Genomic DNA, 25035 nt, shown 5'->3' with positions numbered 1-25035 from the left:
TATTAAAGTGGTGAGTTTGACCTAACAACTTTAAGTTATTGCACTGATGAAACTGAAAATGTGGAAATGTACATCAGAAGGATTCATTTTACATTTTACAAATATTTTAACTGGACTCCAAAATAATGGCAAAATTCATCCAGCATTACAAGTCATTAAAAAAATATAAGCCAACTTAATATTCTATAATGTCACTGATCTCAAACACAAATGCTAATGGACATCATTTCTACCCATTTCAATTTGTTTAGTGTATATAGTGCCAAATCACAACAAAGCTGCCTCAAGGTGCTTCACAAGTAAGGTCTAACCTTACCAACCCCTAGCCTAGAGCAAGCACACAGGTGACATTGAAGAAGAAATCTCAAGCAGACCAGACTCAAAGGGGTGACCCACTGTTTAGGCCAATCTAACAGTTACAAGATTTTGCAAAACTTTACAAAACAGAACATAACACAACAAGTCCATGCAGTCGTCTAGTCCACAAGCAGGGGTCATCCATCATGTCATTCAGTGGCCTGTTCCCACGGCAGAGTCCATTCCACATTTGTTTCAGAAATTATGCAGTTGTCAAAACCAGCACGTGACATCATGACATCATCCACACCTCGGGCAGAGAGGAAAAAAAAAAAAAAGCAGAATGAGTCAGCCAGAAAAACTACACCTAAGTCAGCTGTGCTTAAAGAGGTTATATATGAGAACTAGAGTCTGCACTCGCACTGAGCTGTGTCCCGGCAAGGAGGCGTGGTCACCATTTTAATTTCGGGCAAGTTATTAGGCAGTGCCCATAGACGCTCAATTAGTCTCGTCAAGAAACAGGTGGAATATGCTGGAAAGCTGCGCATGTTGGCAAAGCCACAGATGGAGGAACAAGGGAGACAATATTTCCTTCTATAAGTAAGTGGTTTTGGTTAGTTTTGTCACTTTGTCCGTGACATTTGGTTGATAAACAGGTGTATGTTGCCTGCTGTGCCTGTGTCGTCCGTGGACACGGACCATTAACTCTTCACTTATACCTAGTTGATATTTTCTCCTGCTTGACCGATGTCTAGTTAAAATACTTGTCATTAGTGATTAAAATTGTTCGACAAGACCAACGATTTTTAAAAAAAATTTGCGCTTTAAAATAACGAGCTGCTGCTCAGAGATTATAATGACCTGCGCTGTGTCGCTCACAATCACAGCCTCACACAGAGATGTGCGTGCACACACACACACACACACACACACACACACACACACACACACACACACACACACACACACACACACACACACACACACACACACACACACACACACACACACACACACACACACACACACACACACAACCACTGACTTCATGTATGAAACTCAGTCAATAAAGGATAATTGTGTAAAAAAAATAAATATATATAAATGTATTTTAATGGTTTTAGGAGCCATGGTGCGCTGAACACAGCAGCAGCGCAGCTTTACAGCACAGATCCGTGTAATATTTGGGAATGTGTGGGTGTCAGAGTACGTTTAATACTTTCCTGAAATAATTTAATATTAATTCATTTTACTGGCTCGATATCCAGGTCAGAATGGCATTTAAACACATATTTTGCGAGTGTTTTTCTGAGTGTGTTCAGTCGTGAATCCCCATTGAAAATGCATTAACATCCGGGAACTTCGTCAATATTTTGTCCGGTTAAGAGGCGTCATGTCGCTGTCCATGAAGGGACGTTCGCGTTTAGTGCGCAGCATTGGGAGTGTGGACTCTAGTAGTCATATATAACTTCTCTGTTGGTGTCTCTGGCAGGGAATCTCAGAACGAGGCTCATCTTCCCCCCAACCAGTGACATCACCCATCTGACCTGCATAAATGGCGGCAGACGGTTGATGTCGAAGCCTCTCAGACCACAACTAAAACAAGGTTTTCTGTAGATGTTTTGTGGTCTTTAGTGTTTCTTGAACTAGCAAAAGGATACATTTTTTGTGTCTATTCATACTATAAATAATCCGTGGGCATTTCTGTTCCCCTTTAAACACCCAATCTATCAACTCAAAATACAGTAAAACTTGCATATAATGGATTCAGGTGGACCAGTGAAATTTGTCTGTTATAATCGAAATCCGTTATGTGTATAAAACTGGCAAAATCCGTTATATGCATGTAACGGATTTGTTACCGCTAGGAGGTGCCGAATGATCTACAGGGAATCCCCAGCTAGGGCTGCAGCTATTGATTATTTTAGTAATCGAGTATTCTATCACTTATTCTGGCGATTAATCGAGTAATCGGATAAAAAGTACACAGCATTAACAGTCCAGGGCTCTCCCTAAGCAATGGCATAATGTCACTACACCATCACGCAGATTGTCAAATTTAGTGTATCCCTTTCTGTTTTCCTGGGTATTTATTTATTTTTTCACACCATTACAAGTTTTGTATCTTTCCTGGTGTCAGGAGCTCAGCTCAGCACTCCCCTGACACCCGAACGTAAGCGCAGGCGGTCAGTGTCATCATCAGTCAGTTAAGCTGCATGCTAACATGAGCGCAGCCTGTGAAAAACTGGGCTCAGGGGCCTCATGTACAAAGTGTGCATACGCACAAAAGACCTGGCGTATGCCCATCTCCACGTCCACATGCAAATGTATCAAAAGTGATGTGAGCATGTAAATGTGTGGTGCATCACGCAAAAATCCAGGCTGGCGTACGCACATTTCTGCAGCTATTGTTCCAGTGTGGACATGTAAAGGTGATGCTGGGAATCGTTAATAGTGTGAAAACAAGAAGTCATCAGAGTGATGTGCACATGATGAACATTCAACACACCCACATTTGTAGTTGTATGGATGGATATAAAAGCACGCAGTACATGATGATAAAATGGCACTAACAGTGGCTGCATTAGCGTTGTTAGAGGACCTTGCAAATGGTGCAAGCCGACATGAGCATGTACTCAGGGAACGCGAGGATTTACTTGCAAATGACGATAATTGGCTCATAAACCGATTTCGATTACCGAGACCACTGTTACTGGAGTTGCGCATAGAAGTGTAGCTGGCCCAGAGCGCAGGCTGGAGGCACGGTGCACGATGGGGGGGTGGGGTTGGGGGCTGCTTGGTGGTTAAATAATTTATCCGTGTAATTGTTCCTAACGAAAACCAGCGAAAATGTCTATTCACCTGATTGTTGGCTGAAAAAGGCACAAATAGTCTTTTCTATTTGGGCCAGTCTTGACATTTTGCTGAAATGGCAATGGGATGTGGCTTTCTGTTTTGTTCTCTTTTTTCCCCCCAACTTGTAAAATTTAACCATTTTTTTAAGTTGTTTTTTTTTTTAAGGTAGGTGGACTGGGTCATTGCGTGATTCCCCCCAGTAGATGCATTTCAGCTGGAGGTTGAACATGCAGGCTTCGAAGTCAGTTTTTTTTTTTTATTATCAGGGCTCGAAATAGTACGTGCATGTGCTAGTTTGTGCATGTATTATTCGAGCGGTGCACATATTTTATACTACACTTGCACTAGTGCAAATAACTTTATCCAAGTTTTATCAACTATAAGCACCAGTAAAATGAACCAATAAAGGAATAAATAAGGAAAAAAAACAATTTCCAGTGTGTTGTCTTCATCTTCCCTGCGTTTTATGACTCTCACACACAGAGCGAGTTGCTGTGCTCTATTTGTTGTGTTCGCGCGCACACATGTAAACAAAGAAAAGAAAAAAAAAACTGGCAGTGGTTCCTTCTCTCTCTCTACCCTAAAACTCATCATTGTGTTATAAACCAGTCACCATTTGTTTTATTATACATCTGTGTAGTTAATAAAATTATCTTCACGGACAATTAGTTCGCGCACGCACGTGAAAAAAAAAAACTGGCAAACTGGCTGCTTCACTTAAAGTGATATTTTTTCTGGCCATGATAATTTGTGCGCACGTTTTACTTTAACTGAGCCCACGAATTAATAAAATGTGCGCACGTTTTCCTTTCATTCAAAATGAACTCTATAATATGACCTAAATTGTCAAAAATGACGGGGAGACGCCTCACCCTCAGCATCCTTTTAAATGTGCTTAAACTCCAGATGATGCCATGCTGGGCAGCTGGAGTTCTCTGTATGTCCTTGTGCGCTCAAACCATGATGATACACCCTGACCAGATCCATTTCTAATGGGGAAATGTATTACACTGTCTGCTGGTTTGTTGGATAATAGTCAACATTTATGCATCAAGACAATATTGAATAACTGAGTGCGCGTTTTACAAATTGTGGCCACATTTAAGTAGATCGTGCCCTTGTTTTACTCAAACGATGCTTTAAACGTGTGCACAATATCATAAAACAAGCGCACAATATAATAAAATGTGTGCACACTCTCTCCACATGCAAAACATTTTGCAATTACACTTCCAGGGCTCCGTAGTTCCTTGCTCTCTCTCCCCTGAAACTCTGTCATAATTGTGTTATTAACCAGTCACCATTTGTTTTATTATACTATATCTGTCTAGTTAATAAATAAAATAATCTTCACGGACGATTTGTTCGCATGCGCACGTGAAAAAAAAAAAAAAAAACTGCCGCCGCTGCTGCTGCTCTCCCCTCAAACTCTCCCCAGAGTGGAAGAGTCTAACACATCAGAGGAGGAGTTTTAAAGGTTGATATAAGACTGACTTTTGGTTGTGCAAGTAACTTTTTTGGTGCAAGTAATTTTTTTGTTACTAGTACCAGTGCAAGAAGGTTAAAAAAATGAATTTTGATCCTGATTATTATTATTTTATTTAAGTTACAGTGTTTGTGAAGCATTGTGTGTTGCTCTAAAAAACAAAAATTAAAAAGTGCTGAGCAGAGAGAGACAGCAGCTGGCCGATGGGCGAATAGTCACTCCCTACGTAGAGCGGAGAGCAGCTAGCAGACCAAATGGTGTGTTTTTTAAAAACAGACAAAAACACTGCTTTGCTTTAAATGCGCAGTAAGCTATTTCAGATGATCAGCGTGCACCGTCTTTCTCTTAAAAGGCTTTATTTTTGCTTTGCCCTCTTCAGGTTGGTGGAGTGTCCTTGCCTCAAGTGGAGGGGTTTAAGTATCTCGGGGTCTTGTTCACGTGTGAGGGACGGATGGAGCGTGAGATCGACAGATGGATCGGTGCAGCATCTGCAGTGATGCGGTCGCTGTATCGGACCGTCGTGGTGAAGAGAGAGCTGAGTAGGGGGGCAAAGCTCTCGATTTACCGATCGATCTACGTTCCGATCCTCACCTATGGTCATGAGATTTTGCTCATGACCAAAAGAACGAGATCACGAGTACAAGCGGCCGAGATGAGTTTCCTCCGCAGGGTGGCTGGGCGCTCCCTTAGAGATAGGGTGAGGAGCTCGGTCACTCGGGAGGAGCTCGGAGTCGAGCCGCTGCTCCTCCACGTCGAAAGGAGTCAGTTGAGGTGGCTCGGGCATCTTTTCCGGATGCCCCCTGGACGCCTCGCTGGAGAGGTGTTCCGGGCACGTCCCACTGGGAGGAGGCCCCAGGGAAGACCCAGGACACGCTGGAGGGACTACATCTCTCGGCTGGCTTGGGAACGCCTTGGGGTTCCCCCGGAGGAGCTGGAGGAGGTGTGTGTGGATCGGGAGGTCTGGGTGGCTTTGCTTGAGCTGCTGCCCCCGCGACCCGACTCCGGATAAAGCGGAAGAAAATGGATGGATGGATAGATGGGCTTTATTTTACTCTGTGTGTCGAGTTGGAAAGCTGTAGCTTTTGGTGCTACATTGATTAGCTTTTACACAGCTTTTGCGCATGCTCTAGTTTCTTCTGTTTTTTTTTTTTCTTTCTGGGGATGTTATAGTGCCACACAGGCCTGGCATATGCACTACAATGTTAAACGGAGCTTCGAAGCACCAAATTTGCCTCAAGAATATTTTGTAATTGAATTATTAGTTACTCGACTAATCGTTTCAGCCCTATCCCCAGCACCGATTAGGCTTACGTATTTCCTTGATCAAATGCTTAACCTTGAATCAGAAAGCCTTATTTATGCTTCTACAACTCTGTAACTCCGTGGCCAAACAATGACATTGATGTCCGCGTTACCCTTTTAAAGTTCTCCATCACATCTTTATGCAATTTACCAAAGGAACAGTGGCTTTTTCTGGATCAATTTGTCCCTCAACGAGCTTCACTTCTTTATGCAATCATTAACCTCCAAACCAACGACACGGTATCTACAATTTCCTCCATAAATTGTGGCATCTTTGAGCATCTTTTTCATACTTGCTTTTATATCAAATGTATTTGATCCATGATCAAATTGTAATGAGAGTGCACACTGCAAAAACTTTAACAATACGACAGGAGAGGAAGGAGTGAAAACGTTAAAGTGACAAATCACAGCCTTTTACAGTGTCCGTCAATTAGCAGATGCGTGTCAGGCTCCAGAGAGCCAGGCAGAGTGCTCCGATCTAAAGCAGTTTGGTTCGTCACAGCCAGGGCTAGGTGTGAAACGTAACATCATATTACAGTGCAGGCAACGAGCAGCATTTTGTTAATAATCACCAGCCTTGCATCACGGTCTGCCTTGTTAGGTCCCATGTCTGAGCACGGTTTGAAAAAATAAATGGCCGGTCTTTTAATCAAGGAAATACGGTACCCACTTTCCTCAAATCAGTGAGTGTCAGTGCTGAACTTCATTTTGTACCTCTGTTACTGGGCACGTCCAGATTGCAAGGGGTTTTTAATGGGAATACATTACGATGGGGCGGGACATTTTGTTTGCTGTGAGCGAATATCCATTATATACGGTGGTTATTACATGGAAACCATATTTGTTTCTGTGTAGGCTCTCAGTTGTCCAGGTGGACAGGTTTCTGTCTTAACACCACGTATGTCCTGTTTAGGGGAAATTACTACAGGCAGATTCATGGTTGTGCGATGGGGTCTCCGGTGTCCCCCACTGTGGCCAATCTGTACATGGAGCGAGTGGAGAAGACAGCCTTGACGTCTTTCACGGGCATCTCTCCCAGTCACTGGTTCAGATATGTTGATGATACACGGGTTAATATCAAGCAACAGGAAGTTGAGGACTTTACAGAACACATCAACTCGGTGGACGCCAATATCAAGTTCACACGTGAGGATGCCAGAAACAACCATTTAGCCTTCTTGGACTGTGATGTTACGATTGGAGAGAACAGGCAGCTCCAGACAGGGGTTTACAGAAAACCAACTCACACTGACCAATATCTGCTCTTTGGCTCAAACCACCCCCTTGAACACAAGCTCGGGGTGATCAGGACGCTTCAACACAGAGCCCTACAGGCGCCCACAACTGCAGAGGGAAGGGCTAAAGAACAACTTGTCCGGAAAGCCCTCACAGTATGTGGGTACCCACGATGGTCCCTGGACAAAGTGCAGAAGTCCCAGAGAACAAAGAGACCAGACAGACAGGAGACGGAGACAAGAAGAAGAGGAGTGTATCTCCCTTATTTAGCAGGAGTAGTGGAAAAACTACAGAGGATCTTCAGACAGCACAAAATCCCAGTTTACTTTAAACCGGTTAACACCTTGAGATAGAAATTAGTTCACCCTAAGGACAGGATCCCTAGTTACAAACAGGGCAATGTAGTGTATTCTATCAGATATCAGGAAAACTGTAACAAACACTACATAGGTGAGACTAAGCAGCCTTTACACAAAAGGCTATACCAGTACCGCAGAGAGGGCGCCAGTGGACCTCAGTCTGCAGTTCATCTCCACCTTAAAGACACTAACCACACGTTTGAGGACAAGGAAGTTAAAATATTAGCCAGAGAGAAGAAATGGTTTGAGAGAGGGATCAAGGAGGCATTCTTTGTGAAACGTTTGAAACCCAGCCTTAACTGGGGAGGGGGTCCGAGACACGCTTTATCCCCTGTTTACAATGGGGTACTCAGGTCAAAGCAGTTTCAGTCTTTTGTTCATGGTAATGAGTCATTCACATCATCAGCAGAGTCATCAAGGGAGCCATTAGGAGAGGGTCCGTCCCATCATTAGGAGGGACAACTGCCCTGTCATTAGGAGGGTGCTAACTAGAGCACAACAGGTGCTAATTAGAGCTATTGTTTAGTCACTAGCCTATAGCAGTCTGCCTCTCGGTAGGAGGGGTCTGGTTAGGTTTAAAACTCCAGCTTTTGTGACTTCTTGATTATTCTTCTCTACAAGAGTCAAGACAGAAGTCAGACCACCAGAGCAAGAATTTTAGCTGAGGAAGCTTCTGCGATTTGAAGCGAAACGTCCTTTCGTCAAGCAACCCAGTCCAGTCGAAGATTCAAGCTTCTCTACTATGGAAACCATACAAAAGCACTGGGACTTTTTTGCTTTTGTCCAGTGAGTGCGAATATCCAGTTTATACAATGACAGTTTAGACAAGTTTTATTGTATCAGAAAATGCCCAACTTATGTTGGAGGAACTGGGGGTGGTGGCTGATTTCACTCGTATATTTTGGGATTGCCCAAAGATTTAGATCATTGGAAATATCTGCAAAAAGAAATGAGAGTTGTGGGTATAGAACTACATCTTGTTCAAACCCTGTACATATTGGGAATATTACCTAAGGATCCAATAGACAGAGATTGTAAATGCTTACTAAGAGTTGCTCTTGACAGCAAGAAAATTTATCACAACCTCGTGGATGAGGCCACGAAAAATGGGGAAAAAAGGTCACAAGACAACAGCTGATACTAGAAACATTTCACACAAGATGGAAACCAATAATACAAACATAGTGGGGTGGGTGTGACTTAATGTATATCTTCATGTATTCTAGTTGTGAAATAAATACAAGTTTTAAAAAAACAGCCTCCTTCCCTTTACCTCTTTTGTTCTCTTCTTTTAAATGACACATTTCTTCTTCCTGATCTGTGATCATTCCTTCATCAGCATGTGTTAGCTCTAGTTTCAACATGTCCCTCAGCTGCTGGACTTCAGACATGTTTGTAGAAAGACTTTAAAACACACAAAAGAAAGAGAGAGTCAATGATCAAGTGGACAATACACACAATACGCAACTCTACGTTGGTCCCGGTGTGAAAGGGGCTTCATGTACCAGCTGATTAGAGAGAGATGATATTAATGTCCATAAAATGTTTGTCTAAATCAAACTAAGATGGTGTTAAAATAAAATTAAGTGTTCTGAACAGCCATGGTCAGTGATCAGGAAGAAAAGAGAAAATGAGACATTGTCCCCATTTTCTGACAAAGTAATCAACCAATTTCCTTTGCAATTGGACATTTGCCAAATTTTGTGGCAACAAATTTATAACAATTTTAACACAAAACTTTGTGTTTCATTTTCATTTTGATATATTTTATATGTTTAGTTGCCTCTCTGGTTAAACTTGCTGTTTTGTTGTTTTAATTTTCTAGGTTTGTTGTTTACTTCGAATATGGTTATTTTTTATTATAGAGCAGTGTGGAAGTAAGTGCACTTACTTCCAAATCAGAAGGTCACTGGTTCAACACCACCCATGCCTATTCTCCATGGCTTGTGGAGTTGTGTGAGGAAGAGCATCCAGTGTAAATCTTGAGCCAAATTAACATGCAGATTCAGTGCATAGTCAACTCGCAACTCTACCAACTCGCACAGTCCCAAGTCGTCTTTTTTAAATCTTGTCCGATATACTTCTATGCTATATTTTTCGGTGCAATCACCCACAAACCCAAATCATTTGCCACAAAGAACTAATTTGTGGTGAAAGAAATTCATGTGAGTAGTCAAATACATTGTATACTCAAGGATTGGATGAGTCGCTGGTTACTACAGCGAAGTCGCATAATTGCACTGTCCGTCAAATTCAACAACACAAAATCCTCAGCATTGCCTTTTCTGGTCAAAATATCACGCTTTCCACTACAGTCACCAACCTTGGTGTAATTTTTGATCCACAACTCATCTTTGAATGCCATATAAAACACATTTGTAAAACTTAATTTTTTTCACCTTTGTAACATAGCTAACACTAGGCCCACACTCTCCCTTTCCAACTCCGAAAAGCTCATGCACGACTTTGTCTCCTCCAGACAGGACTACTGCAACACACTTCTCATTGGGATTCCTGGCAAGAATATATAAAGACTTCAGTATGTCCAGAAAAGTGCCGCTAGTGTCATGATGAGAGTGTGTAAGCATGAGCACATCACTCCCATCCTCTGGTCACTTCACTGGCTTCCCATTTCTGCCCGGATCCCATACAAAATGTCACTGCTTACTTTTCAATGTTTATACGGGAACACCCCAACATACCTCACAGAACTCCTCACCACTCACTGTCCTGCACGCTCCTCCAACACTCACCTTCTTCTCACCCCTAGGACTCCTAGGAGACCATGCCTTCTTCTGCACAGCCCCTCAACTGTGGAATGCCCTGCCTCCTCATCTGAGGGCACCACAGACCATGGAATCTTTAAAAAAAAGGGCCTTAAAACTTTTCTTTTTACCCAATGTTTTAACTGACTTTCAAATTTTGACTTCCCCTATTGTTTTAATAATTGCTTTAATAATCTGCCTACTTTTGTTTCTGTTTTTAATCATTTTTTCCTTTTAATTACTGTAGCACTTTGAGATTTATTGTAAATGTAAAGTGCATTAAAATGTAATTTATTATTATTATTACGGCTGCAATTACATCATGAAATTATAACTGCATGAAGATCATTTTATTCATTCAATGATTTTCCTGGGTTATGCATATTGTGTTTGTGCTAGTTTTTGAGAAAAAAAAAAAAATCGTCAAAAGGTATGAGTGGGTATCGGACGAGATTAATAAAGAAGACTTTGGGAGTGGGTGAGTTGGGAGAATGGCAAGTTGACCAGGAACTACAGATACACATTAGATATGTTGTGGTGACCCTGAGGAAAAAAGAGAAGCTGAAAGATCTTCTTATCCAGTTTCCTGCTCTTCATGTCAACTTGTATCTCTGCTTATCTGTGCAGTTGGAACATCAGCTGTTTCGTTCAGGAAAAATTAAGTCTTCTGATTCTAACTGGTTAACGGGGTGCTGGGTTTTGAAGCTCAGCATTTCTACAACAAATTGAACAAAGTTTGATAAATGATGCTTTTCATGTTCAGAGGTTTGCATCACTGATTAAGAATCTTTGAGTGAAACCATGGTGTTGTGCTCAGAGTTGAGCAGTTTGGATTCATGATGTTGATACATGAGCTTCAGATTTTATGAATTGTGTGCAAAGTTACATTTCTGTGTGTATAAAATGAGGAAAAACAGTAACTGATAGTATCGATTGATCAGCTTCATCAGTCCACCACCAAGCTGAACTGTCCTTCATTTATCATCAGTTTGTCTTTTTTATTTTTGTTGATATTTGGTGTTCAGTCTATAATAAGAACTCCAACACAAACTAACAGCTGTCATTTGAATGTGGTGGAGTTGGCCTGAAATAAAGTTTAGTGGACAAACCTGCTCTGGATCAGCGAACTTCAGACTTGAAAACAACATCCAGCACGTTGACTAGTTTCTTCTCTTCTTTAAATCCACTCGTTTCTTCTTGCTGCTCTGCGATCTGTTTGTTTCTACCAACTCAAATATCTCAGCATTAGCAGCAGTTAGCCATCTCAGGCTAGCAGCAGTTAGCCTGAGATGGCTAACTGCTGCTAACCTTCTCAGCTCTTCCACCTTTTCCCGCTAACTTCGCCTTTTCTTCTTCTTCCGGTTTACTGTCGACCTTTGTGCTTCTGGAGCTCTTCAAAAAACATATTCGAGGATCACAGAGTGAAGTTTGATCTGTTCAGAGAAGAGTTTCCAGCGTCTCCAGCTAACTAGCTTTAGCCTCGGACGACAACAGGAAACAGTTCTTCTTCGATGGATTCTAATGACGGTTGTTAATTAAAGTTATACGTACTACCACATACTGGACTGGAGTATGGACGGAGACTCGCAAAGACGAGGAAAAAAAAAAAAAAAAGCCAAATTCTCTCCAGTGAGTTTCTGCAGGGGCGTAGGTTTGCATATGGACCATAGGGACAAGTCACAACCAATATTTTGGGATGGCAAAATAGTCCCTACCAATATTTAGAATTTTTTTTATATAACAAAATCATTCACTATTTTTTTGCGAACTCGATACTATAATTTTAGTCGTCACGTTTTGTGTTTTCGACGTGCCAGAGTGACAGGGTTACCCATGTTGCAATTTCATTAGCTCACGTTCTTCTCACATGGACGTAAACAAAGCGCATCTCGTGGCAGGCAGCGCTTCATTTGTAAAGTGGGAGGTCCCGGAGCGCAGAGGATGGGTGGCTCCGGTGCAGTGTTGCCAGATGTACAAATGCTGGCTTTGGGCGACCGGGACAGTCATTTGAAAGCCCGCCCCCTCTCCATACAAAGTAATGAGTTCCATCCAATCTTTACCGTGACAGGAAGATTCCCCAACCAACATCTTTTTTTTTTTTCGAAACTTTATTTCAACAAATGCAATAACAAACGAACAAAACACAAGAGCAAAGAGATATACAAGAAGAATAAAAAAAAAGTTAAAGTTCCTTATGGAGGTGTCAACATTTTTTTCTGTGTTCAACAAAATCTGCACAAGTGGCATCGGATGACGACAGCGACCTCGAGGTTGAATTCGACTCTTTCTAGTCTGGTAATTAACACGTTTGTGTCCCTTCACAGAAAAAAAAAAATCTTTCTAGTCTGGTAGTGCATTTGCTTGTGCATTTGCGTTCTTTTTGTGCCATAGTTTCCCCATTACTATAATTACTGTTTAAAAATGTGACATAAAATTCTTTGTAAATTAAAAACAAAACAAAACGCTAAAATAGCTACGTTGTATGCGTTTTGTTTGTGTACGATAATTTCTCCCAAAATACGATCATTTTGAGGTTTTGGTACGATAGTTTCATATTTCATATCTGGCAACACTGCTCCGGTGCAGAAAAACAAGAAGGGCGGGGCTTGCGAACAAAGCTGTGCGCCACACTTAAAATAAACTGCACACCCACACAAACACGCACGCACACCTTCACAAATGACACTAACACCCTGCCTTTTCCTCAAAAATTACTACATTTATGTTTGCTGTCTGTACTTTTCTGTCACTTTTGCGCTCTTTTTCATACTTTTCCCTCGTTTCACCGAACACCGAACGCACTTTACCGTAATATATGCAACATATAGCACACTGTTGGAAAGCACGGGTTCTTGGCTTGCTGTCAGTGTTGAAATTTTTCAGAGTGAGGGCTTACATGAGAACTTACGGTAATGAGAATCAGCGGCGCACTAGTGTGAAACCTCCGTGTTTTTCCTCTGTGTTATGACATCACAGGCTTACGTTTACCGTAATACACCCTATATATCATTGTAAAGCCCTTTTTTTTGTTGGCAAATTAGGTTGCCAGATACCTACAACTGCATTATTGATGAAGAGAATAGATTATACACCTTGGTTGCAAAAACTTTTTTTTTTTGTTAGCTCCACAAGTATTGTTTTTGTTGTCTTGTTCTCTCAGGTGTAGGCCTATAGAATAGATTCGTGATTTTGGGTTTGTTATTTAAGCTATTTCTTTGTTTGCCTACACACTTAATAATGTAAATAAAGTGTTAAATTATTCAGCATTATGTCGTCATATGTTATGTATTACGCTGTACTTGTGCGTCTAATGGTATGAGTGGGTTAGGGGGTGGTGGTGGTGGTGGGCAGGGGGGTGGTATTGTCCCTACCAAAGCTGAGACCAAACCTACGCCCTTGAGTTTCTGTCCCTAATTTGAAAACTTTGGTTGTTGTTCTTAAGCAAAACCACTCATTTTCTTCTCTGTCCTTCATTGGGTTCCAGCAGAATGAAAAGGTGGACTTGATAAGATCATCCTTTATCGTCTCATTTAACAGGGAAATTTGCATTTGTTGCAGCAGCAAGTAACAGTGACAGAGTGTATAAAAAATGATGAAGAAAAACCTACCACTCTGCAGACAGCTGTGAGACACAATTAAGATGGTGAGCTCATATTGCACATACACAATTATAGTAAAACTCCCATATAATGGATTCAGGTGGACCAGTGAATTTTGTCTGTTATAATCCAAATTCACTAAAAGGAATAAAATGGACAAAATACGTTATATGTATGTAATGGATTAGTTACAGTCAGGAGGTGCAGCGATCTACAGAGAATCCTGAATCTGGACCTGCCTCATTTAATGACAGAGTCAGAACTTCATCTAAAAAAAGGCCTGCCTTCAATAAGCACCCGACATTATGTGCATTAAAAAGATTACATTTGGGTGAGTCAATCTTCTTTGTAAGTCTGCTGTGGAGTGGTATACGAGCGCATTAATCTTTTAAAGTTCTCCATCGTATCTTTATGCAATTTGCCACAGGAACAGTGGCTTTTTCTGGATTAATTTGTCCCTCAACGAGCTTCTGTATACAATAGTACAGCGGCAAAGCACCAAAATCATGCATTTTTGGAAGAAAGCACGAAAATGGGTACAGATGTTTTATGGAGTTTGTAGATCATGAAAAAAATAGATATACGTAACATCGCCCACCTGGAGGCCGCCATATTGGAATCCAAGATGGCTGCCATTTGTAATCATTTTCTGTTCATAACTCCTTAACTAAGGCACCTACAACAACCATTCTTTGATCCATCCCCATATTTTCAGGGCCAGGGAACCTAATGGAATCATTTCCAATTACCTGAGATGTCAGCAATATTGGGATCCAAGATGGCCACCATTTGAAATAGGTTTTTATCTCAGAACTCCTTCAGTAAACCACACAGAAGAACCGATCCTTGACCTATCCCTATGTTTTCAGGTCTAGGGAATCTAATGCCCCATCACTTTCAATTACTTTCAATTTACATATCGGTCATATTGGAATCCAAAATGGACACCATTTTTTGCTAGTATTAAGACATGTAACATCAAAGATGGTGTTTGTGTTAGTGTTAAATGTTTCCATGAGGCTTTTGGTAAATGGAATACTGGGGGAAATGTCATGTGAAAAGATTACTAATAACTGATGTCTGTTTCAGATGTGAATGTCATTAACACTGACACCACACCACCTTTAACATCATAAACTTTGTCAAAGAAGACTTAACTTACTATAACCTTCCTTGGTTCTTCTAGGTGCCTTAATTAAGCAGTTATGAGCAAAAACATGATTACAAATGGTGGCCATCTTGGATTCCAATATGGCGGCCTCCAGGGGGCGGTAACACTTGTATCTATTTTTTTTTCTTGATCTATAGACCCAAAAGAATCTCCATACTCATTTTCATGCTTTCTTCCAAAAATGCACGATTCTGGTGAAAGTTTGATCTTAGTTGCTGTACTACAATCACCAACCTCCAAACCAAAGGTAAGGTGTACAATTTCCCTCCATAAATTGCAGGTCATTTGAATGTCTTTTTCCGACTCCGTGTTGTGAAGTTGGTCATATTTGCAGATTTGTCTGCCAAACGTATTTGAGCCATGATCAATGAAATCAGAGTGTGCACTGCAAAAACTATTAAAATATGATGGGAGAGGAAGGAGTGATACCAGAAAAGTGACCAATTACAGCCTTTTGTAGTATCTGTCATTTGGCAGGTGCGCTGGTTCACAGCCCTGCAGAGGGGCTCTGATCTAAAGCTCTTTGGTTCACCACACCCAGGGCTATGTGTGACATTTAACACCATATTGTAGTCCAGCCAACAAGCAGAATTTTGTTAATAATCACCTGCCTTAAATTACACCCTGCCTCCTTTAGGCTCTGGGTCTGAGCACAGTTTAAAAAAATAAACAGGTGGTCTTTTAATCACGGGAATATGGTACCCACTTTTCTCAAGTCAGTGAGTGTCAGTGATGAACTTCATTTCGTACCTCTGTTACTGGGCACATCCAGACTGCTCTGTTTGGTATATGCAAGGGGCTTTAATTAAATGTATTGCGATCAGACAGGATGTTTTGTCAGATGTGAGCGAGAATTCGCTATACAAAATCCATTACATACGGTGTTTATGACAATAGAAAACCATACATAGCATTGGGACATTTGCTTTTGTCTGGTGAGTGTGCATATCTAGTTTATACAATGACAATTCAGGCGAGTTTTACTGTATTTTGCACAGCAATGAATTAAACTTAAAAAGTCAGCAAGATAGCTCAACATGCTGTGTAGTCTTCTGGGACAGTGCTGATTGTGCAATGTGACAGCGACAAGAAGAAAGGATCTATGGTGCTCTCTTTCACACACACTGGGTGGAGTCTTGCTGAACAAACTATTCAGTGGTGTCAGAGGAACCTACATTAGGTGGTGCCCATTCCTCAACATGGATAATAGCTTAGCTATCATCCTCCTCTCTCCCACCACTTTCACTGGATCAAGCTGGCACCCCAGGACAGCACTGGCCCTCATAATCAGTTTGTCCAGTCTCCTTCTGTCCACAGCAGAGATGTTGCTGCCCCAACAAACTACTCTATTTTCTATAGAAAATGACAGATGCCACTATAGTACATAGTAGATGCCACCACACCACAGTACTGTAAAAGGTCTTCGGGTGTGTTCCCTGAACTGAACCTGAGTCTTCTCAGCATGGGGGGGATGAGTGCACTTGCTTCCAAACCAGAAAGTCATTGGTTCAAGATTGTCAGGGTTTGGACTTTTTGCTTTATGTTGGCTTTGTTCTGTTTTGTTAGGTTTGTTTGATTTTGTTGCATGTGATTTCTGTTACTGGGGGGTTTCCCCTGCTTGGGCTTTGTCTTTCCCTATCTCTCTTGTCTGCTTCTCTTTGTGCTTGTTGGTGCCCGGTGCACACTGTTTGGCCACACCCTGATTCTGCCACTTTCCACACACCTGTTGCTAATCTGTAGCTCATCACCAGGGTGTATCAAAGATTCTTCACTGGTTGCACTGTTTCCTCACCAGATTGTTGTGCCTTGTTCCATCGCTTCCAGCTCTGTTGTTTGTGTTTCCTTGCCGTACCTGCTTTCAAGTGTTTTTGACCTACTACATCCCAGTAATCTATTTGATCACTTTGGGTGAACAGACTCTGTCTCAGACAAGCTTCTGAGCTCCAAAATGACGCATGCATAGTGAAGGCAGGGCAGACCATTTTTTAGGAGCGGACTGTTTGGTCTGCGACACCGGACCCAGCATTCTCCACAAGTAAACAATCTTAAAATTCAGAGCTGTGAGTTTGAGTCCTGCATTTGTGTCCGGACTTCTCTGTTTACCAAGCCTGATAAAGATCACCTCAGTACAGAAGTGCATTGCATTCACTGGATTAACAAAAAAATGATACAACCTTTCTCATAATTACTAGATAGGAAAGGAAATAAGGTTCCACATTGACCATTGCTTCACTCAGAATGTACCTCTGTACAAAGCTATGATAAGACACATTTTAACAAACAAACAAAAAAATCACCATGGGTCACGTTGAACAGTTTTTGTCATCTATTAACACAAGATATGTATTACAGGAAGTGCAAAAGCTAGTGTGTGATGAAATGATTCCTCAGCTGCATGTGCGTGTTCATAAAATGGCTGAAGGAGCCGCTGCGCGTGCATGAGCCAGTCTATGGCAGGGATGCATCCATTTATATGCACTTTAGTAATCTGATAATTAGAAAACATGGTTTACATTCTTTCAATTCATAAACTGGATTTCTTTTGAAAGCCAGAGAAAATAGCAGATCTCTCTCCCTCCCTCTAATGCTGAAGCAACAAACTGGATGTCTAAGTATGCTTGTGAGTTTAAATGGAAATATCTTCTACTTTTTTGGGGGTGGGGACACACAACAGAATCTGAACTTTGCGATCTGATGTCATCAGCCCTGATGAGGCAGCAGTGTGTCCCACTGTACACGTTACGCTGGAAATGTAAAACCTTTGCTTTTCATGTACCGTTTTGAGAATGGAGTGCATTTCCACAATGCCAAAAAACAAAAAGGTAGGCAGGAGAGAACAGTGAGACGTTGAAAAATAGTGGCGAGGGCTACATATGTGGTAGTAAGCATACAATAAGCAACCATACACAACTGAAAGCAAGACTAGGAACGCAACCATACGCCATCATACACCAGCCTACACAGGGACTACGCCAAACCTGCGCAATTTTCCAGTGTACTCCGTACGCACCACAATGCAACTGTATCCAAGCCCAGTGTGAAAGGGGCTGCAAAAGAACTATTGCGTGGTAAATGAAACACAATGGCTAATGGTATGAATAATCCATGTCACATGACTTACAAGCCACAAATCAAATAACAAGGATCCACTCAGCCATTATATAAAAATAAATAAGCTGCAACAAATAGTGATGTTCTCTTAAAAGTTTTAAAGAAAACATTTTGGTTTACTTTAAAATCGAATCCAATTAAACATTTTTATCATTATGGATTTACATAATGAGTGGATGTTACAAAATCAAAATTTTTAGAATTGAAAACAAATCATGTTGAAATGAGTTCTGGGGCTGCATGACTCCTATCAACTCCATTAAACGTAAGTAATTTTAAGTCAAACTGTATAAAGAATACCAATATTTTGTTTAAAAGTACATCTGAAAATTAAATAATAATAGTAAAATTAAATGTCTAAGAAATTATCACAAAAGGTTGTTTATTTATTCTGTCAACATTTTCCTTTCTTTTTTTCTTACCTTAACACATCAGATATTTTCTTATGTCACAGGTTTTGTCAGTGTTGTGGTTCTTCTAGGAACAAGAGTTGTAGTTGGAACAAATGACAACTTTATTTATACACTCTAATATTTACACAATCTGCTCTGCTCTCAGGATCTACTCACTCTCACTCCGACAACCAAGTCAGCACCAGTGGCGGATCCAGCCGTTTTAAATACGGGCTCGAGCCCAGCCCCCTGCTGGTGCTCCAGACACCACAGTCAGAAGATCATAATAATTTTGTATTGTATTCATTTGTGTATATAGATGGCCTTGGAGCCATTTTAAGTCAGTTCTGGGTTTTTTTTATTTTTTTTATTTTCTTATATCTTTATGTATCTTTGTTGTTTGTTATCTGTGTTGTCACGGAGACCACGATGGAAATAAATCTGTGCTTTGTTGTACCATCCTCGGCAAGTATATGTATGTATTGTCATTGTTATACCATATTATGTATTTTGCCAAATCAATCAATCAACCCAGTCCTTTATTTGCAGTTTTTTTTTTTTTTAAAAGCATTTTTACTTTGTGTTGCAGAATCATACACATCTTGAAAAGTAACATTTTTATGGCTTTATATAAGAACCTGTAATTAACAAACAGGACACAAAAATATAAACGCAACACTTTTGGTTTTGCTCCCATTTTGTATGAGATGAACTCAAAGATCTGAAACTTTTTCCACATACACAATATCACCATTTCTCTCAAATATTGTTCACAAACCAGTCTAAATCTGTGATAGTGAGCACTTCTCCTTTGCTGAGATAATCCATCCCACCTCACAGGTGTGCCATATCAAGATGCTGATTAGACACCATGATTAGTGCACAGGTGTGCCTTAGACTGCCCACAATAAAAGGCCACTCTGAAAGGTGCAGTTTTATCACACAGCACAATGCCACAGATGTCGCAAGATTTGAAGGAGCGTGCAATTGGCATGCTGACAGCAGGAATGTCAACCAGAACTGTTGCTCGTGTATTGAATGTTCATTTCTCTACCATAAGCCGTCTCCAAAGGCGTTTCAGAGAATTTGGCAGTACATCCAACCAGCCTCACAACCGCAGACCACGTGTAACCACACCAGCCCAGGACCTCCACATCCAGCATGTTCACCTCCAAGATCATCTGAGACCAGCCACTAAGATAGCTGCTGGAACAATCGGTTTGCATAACCAAAGAATTTCTGCACAAACTGTCAGAAACCGTCTCAGGGAAGCTCATCTGCATGCTCGTCGTCCTCATCGGGGTCTCGACCTGACTCCAGTTCGTCGTCGTAACCGACTTGAGTGGGCAAATGCTCATATTCGCTGGCGTTTGGCACGTTGGAGAGGTGTTCTCTTCACGGATGATGCAAAGGAGATGTGTTGCACTGCATGAGGCAAATGGTGGTCACACCAGATACTGACTGGTATCCCCCCCCCAATAAAACAAAACTGCACCTTTCAGAGTGGCCTTTTATTGTGAGCAGTCTAAGGCACACCTGTGCACTAATCATGGTGTCTAATCAGCATCTTGATATGGCACACCTGTGAGGTGGGATGGATTATCTCAGCAAAGGAGAAGTGCTCACTATCACAGATTTAGACTGGTTTGTGAACAATATTTGACGGAAATGGTGATATTGTGTATGTGGAAAAAGTTTTAGATCGTTGAGTTCATCTCATACAAAATGGGAGCAAAACCAAAAGTGCTGTGTTTATATTTTTGTTGAGTATATATATATATGTGTGTGTGTGTGTGTGCATAATATAAAAAACGCTATGCAATCTATGGGTTGCCGCGAAGCCATGTCACTTCCGGGACTGGCTGCCCGATGAAAACAAGCTCAGGCTACATTGATTGTCTATTGACATCAGCTGGTTTTGCTTTGTCTAACTTCCTTCTAACTGCCAGCTCATGGCTCTCGCTGCCAGGAACGAGATTTATCCACCAAGCTGACTTGAAAGGAACCATTGCACATTAAATTGACTTCATTGACAAGTCAATCAATTCAATCAATTTTTTTATATAGCGCCAAATCACAACAAACAGTTGCCCCAAGGCGCTTTATATTGTAAGGCAAGGCCATACAATAATTATGTAAAACCCCAACGGTCAAAACGACCCCCTATGAGCAAGCACTTGGCTACAGTGGGAAGGAAAAACTCCCTTTTAACAGGAAGAAACCTCCAGCAGAACCAGGCTCAGGGAGGGGCAGTCTTCTGCTGGGACTGGTTGGGGCTGAGGGAGAGAACCAGGAAAAAGACATGCTGTGGAGGGGAGCAGAGATCGATCACTAATGATTAAATGCAGAGTGGTGCATACAGAGCAAAAAGAGAAAGAAACAGTGCATCATGGGAAGTCTTACCCCTTTGAAAAGTGACCAAATTACAAGTATTTGTATTGAGCTTGGCGAAGTTTTCATTGGCCAGAAATGGCCACCAGAAGGTGTTCGGTGCAAACTATGCGGCAACCCATATAAGCTTGAGTCATTTACTAAAATCATTGAGTTTTATTATTTAAGGAGAATAAATTCTCTGATCATACAGATTCTATAAGCGTATTAGACTATTTATGACAAAATGTTCTGGAGTTATGGTTTAAAAACAGCAGAAAAGGTGACAAAGGTCAACTTCTGTACACACAGGGGTCAAAAGTTAAAGTTGCTCCAGAGGTGTTAAAATATGATGCAAATTATTCTGATCAGTCAAATAATGTCAAATAAATCACAAGACAAAATGTCACATCGGCCATAAATGAAATTAATGGTGATGATTTTGTTTGCTGTCGTCTCAGTTATGACAAATTTGCTGCTTTCTGTGTTTTGACAAACTTCAGAAAACTCAAGAAACCCTTTAAAAAGGACAGAATCAGCTGTTTTTCCCACCTGTGTGGAAGTTGGAACGTTATTATTTTAACTTGCCAATTTTCAGTTGTAGTGCAAAATGTCAGACCATCTTCATTGGTGTTTGCCCGTCTTGCTTTTCTTGATGTCACATTGTGCCAACATGAAGACAAACTCAACAGAGCAATGTGATGATATCTTGTTGGCTGTAGTATCTGCTGAAATCCTTTATTAATGTAACAATATAAAATGTAACACCTTTGTGCTGAATGGATCACGGTGTATGCTCAAGATGTCAAAACAGAGTTCAAATATCTTCTCAAACAGTTTATTTATGTTCAACATTCCCTAAACTGATATCCATATATTAGATTTCATAATGTACAATACATCCCAACAATGAATATTAATACATGAGTTACTTGATGTTACACATTTTATCATTACCTCCGCCAGCAAAGTTGGACAGAGGTTATGTTTTTGCCCATTTGTTTGTGAACAGCCTGGAGCCCACAATTATATATATATATATATATATATATATATATATATATATATATATATATATATATATATATATATATATATATATATATATATATATATATATATATATAGCTAAAACTTTTTTACTCAAGATTCATATGCTGATAGTCAAAAACTGAATAAAATTTTCAAGGTCAAAGTCTGGAAAAATCCCTATCATTAACACTGAACAAATTTTCAAAAATTCGTAACTCTAAGATCTAATTTCTTTCATATTTGAGCACGTTATGTATCCACTGACAAAGTGTGATCTGGATCTGATCCGGATTAGATTTTGTAGCCATTTAAATTTAAAACTGAAAACCCCATTTAATATATATTTTCTATCTTAATCAACCATCCACCAATTGCTCATATTTGAATGTGAAGTGCAGACTGGCACTCACCATCTCCTGACAAAGTTTGATCTAGATCTGATCGAGACTGTGGAGTTTGTGGACATATATAATATTTTTAGCTGTAGTGCAAAATGTCAGACTATCTTCACTGGTGTTTGTCCGTTTTGTTTTTCTGGCAAGACCTGGCAACACTGACCTGGCAACTTTCTCCCGGACAGACTGCTGTCTCCAATGATGCTCCTCTAATTAATACAAAATACGAGGTTGTATTTTTTCCTCTTATTTTTGTTACCTGTCTAACACCTCTGTTAGTTTCTAAGTGCAACCACCTGCTTTGTTCCTGTTCCTTGTGGCAGGCCACGGAGCAGGTGATTAGAGAACCTGCAGGGCTTATGACTAATGGGGTTATGGAATCCATTCGCTTACTGGGGAAATTAGTGCAGAAAATCCATGATGGTGATAGTGCAGTTTATGTGGCAGGGAGGGAAATTCATCAAGTTGAGACTGTGGCCTGTTTCCGCAGATGTGTCCATAAAAATCAAAGAGGGATATGCTTTACAAACTTAATACCCATTACTACATTGGATGACATTTATTGGCTGTTCCTGCCAGTGGGGCATATATTTTTGTGTCTGCTACCTACAACCTGCATGGAAGTTCTTAAACCTAAAACTAAATTTAGACATCTTATACATACTACTCTGGAACCACCCCCAAATCCCAATAGTCCAACTGTCAACCCCACTGAGGTCCTTAGTTTGGGTCTCATGAACATAAGGCCACTGTCCTCAAAATCATGGTTGATAAATGATCTAATTACGGAACACCACCTAGATATGATTGGGTTATGTGAAACTTGGCTTAAACCTACTGCTTTCCTCCCCTTAAGTGAACTGACGTACACATTTAGTCATATCCCTCATAATACGAAGCAAGGTGGGGGTGTTGCTCTAATTCATAAATCTGGGTTTAGCTTACTAGCAATTGGTGGTCTAAAATATAATTCGTTTGAACATCTGACTCTCCGCTCTGCCCAGGATACTACATACAGTAGTGGTCAGAATAATAGTAGTGCTATGTGACTAAAAAGATTAATCCAGATTTTGAGTATATTTCTTATTGTTATATGGGAAACAAGGTACCAGTAGATTCAGTAGATTCTTACAAATCCAACAAGACCAAGCATTCATGATATGCACACTCTTAAGGTTATGAAATTGGGCTATTAGTAAAAAAAAAAAAAACAACAAAAAAAAAAAAGTAGAAAAGGGGGTGTTCACAATAATAGTAGCATCTGCTGTTGACGCTACAAACTCAAAACTATTATGTTCAAACTGCTTTTTTAGCAATCCTGTGAATCACTAAACTAGTATTTAGTTGTATAACCACAGTTTTTCATGATTTCTTCACATGTGCGAGGCATGGAATCAACCAACTTGTGGCACCTTTCAGCTGTTTTCCACTCCAAGATTCTTTAACAACATTCCACAATTCATTCACATGTCTTGGTTTTGCTTCAGAAACAGCTTTTTTTGATGTCACCCCACAAGTTCTCAATTGGATTTAGGTCCGAGGATTGGGCAGGCCACTCCAAAACATTAATTTTGTTGGTTTGGAACCAAGATTTTGCTCATTTACTAGTGTGCTTGGGGTCATTGTCTTGTTGAAACACCCATTTCAAGGGCATGTCCTCTTCAGCATAAGGCAACATGACCTCTTCAAGTATTTTGAAATATCCAAACTGATCCATGATACCTGGTATGCGATATATAGGCCCAACACCATAGTAGGAGAAACATGCCCATATCATGATGCTTGCACCACCATGCTTCACTGTCTTCACTGTGAACTGTGGCTTGAATTCAGAGTTTGGGGGTCATCTCACAAGCTGTCTGTGGCCTTTGGACCCAAAAAGAACAATTTTACTCTCATCAGTCCGCAAAGTATTCCGCCATTTATCATTGCGGCAACACATCAACTCTTCAAGTGCATTTGAACTTGGAGCCAGACTGCCTGGTTATCTTTGCGCCACTTATGGAAAATGGCCATTCAGTAAGACAGTCTTGTGGACAGTTTCAACTCAGTGCTCACAACTACACTCGGCATGATCACTCCACCTATATTAAAATCACACTCCCCGCCCCCAAACACACTCGCCTTGGTTCAATGATTACTTACGTGGCATCAAACATAAGGCTGGAGGTCTAGAACAAAAATGGCATCATTCAAAACTAAAATAATTCCACCTTGCGTGGTATGATACTATTCTAGACTATAAACATGCACTACTGGCTATAAAGCAGGCGTATTACTCAGATTTGATTAACATAAACAAGCATAATTCAAAGGATTTCCTTGACACGGTGGCAACACTTATTCATGGCCAACCACCTGTAAGTCTCTCTCCTTTTACAGACCAAGATTTCTTAGATTACTCTGAGAAGAAATAAATGTTACTAGGCTAAATATATCTCAGCATGCCTCAATCCACCAACAACACAGGTGTGGCATATCTAGACAAACCCAGTCTCACAGTTTTTTTTTGTGCCCCCGCCACAAAAATGGGGCACTTTTCGTGATGCAGGTTTTTTATTTTCTTAATTATAATCTTCCCCCTTCTCCTAACTCTAACCATAAGCATAACATAAGTGTCTCCCTTCCCCATAACCCTAACTATAACCCCCCAGACCCCCA

At 40.7% G+C, this 25035-nt stretch overlaps 1 protein-coding gene and 2 long non-coding RNA genes across 4 annotated transcripts in view; 1 reads left to right on the top strand and 2 right to left on the bottom strand.

Annotated features, from left to right (window-relative positions):
- The window catches only part of LOC117504870, a 57171-nt gene extending 50546 nt beyond the window's left edge, over window positions 1–6625 (bottom strand). For both annotated transcript variants that reach the window (XR_004558926.1, XR_004558927.1), the window contains exon 1: window positions 6615–6625. This is a non-coding gene — a long non-coding RNA (uncharacterized LOC117504870). The remainder of the gene's footprint in view (window positions 1–6614) is intronic.
- The window catches only part of LOC117504818, a 3434143-nt gene that overhangs the window by 645559 nt on the left and 2763549 nt on the right, over window positions 1–25035 (bottom strand). The gene's annotated exons all lie outside the window — the stretch shown is intronic.
- LOC117504910 overlaps window positions 1–25035 on the top strand; it is a 360669-nt gene that overhangs the window by 331266 nt on the left and 4368 nt on the right. The gene's annotated exons all lie outside the window — the stretch shown is intronic.

The sequence above is a fragment of the Thalassophryne amazonica genome, chromosome 23, assembly GCF_902500255.1.
Source record: "Thalassophryne amazonica chromosome 23, fThaAma1.1, whole genome shotgun sequence".
Lineage (NCBI taxonomy): Eukaryota > Metazoa > Chordata > Actinopteri > Batrachoidiformes > Batrachoididae > Thalassophryne > Thalassophryne amazonica.
Note: the sequence above shows the minus strand (reverse complement) of the source record. Positions and strands in the feature narration are given on the sequence as shown.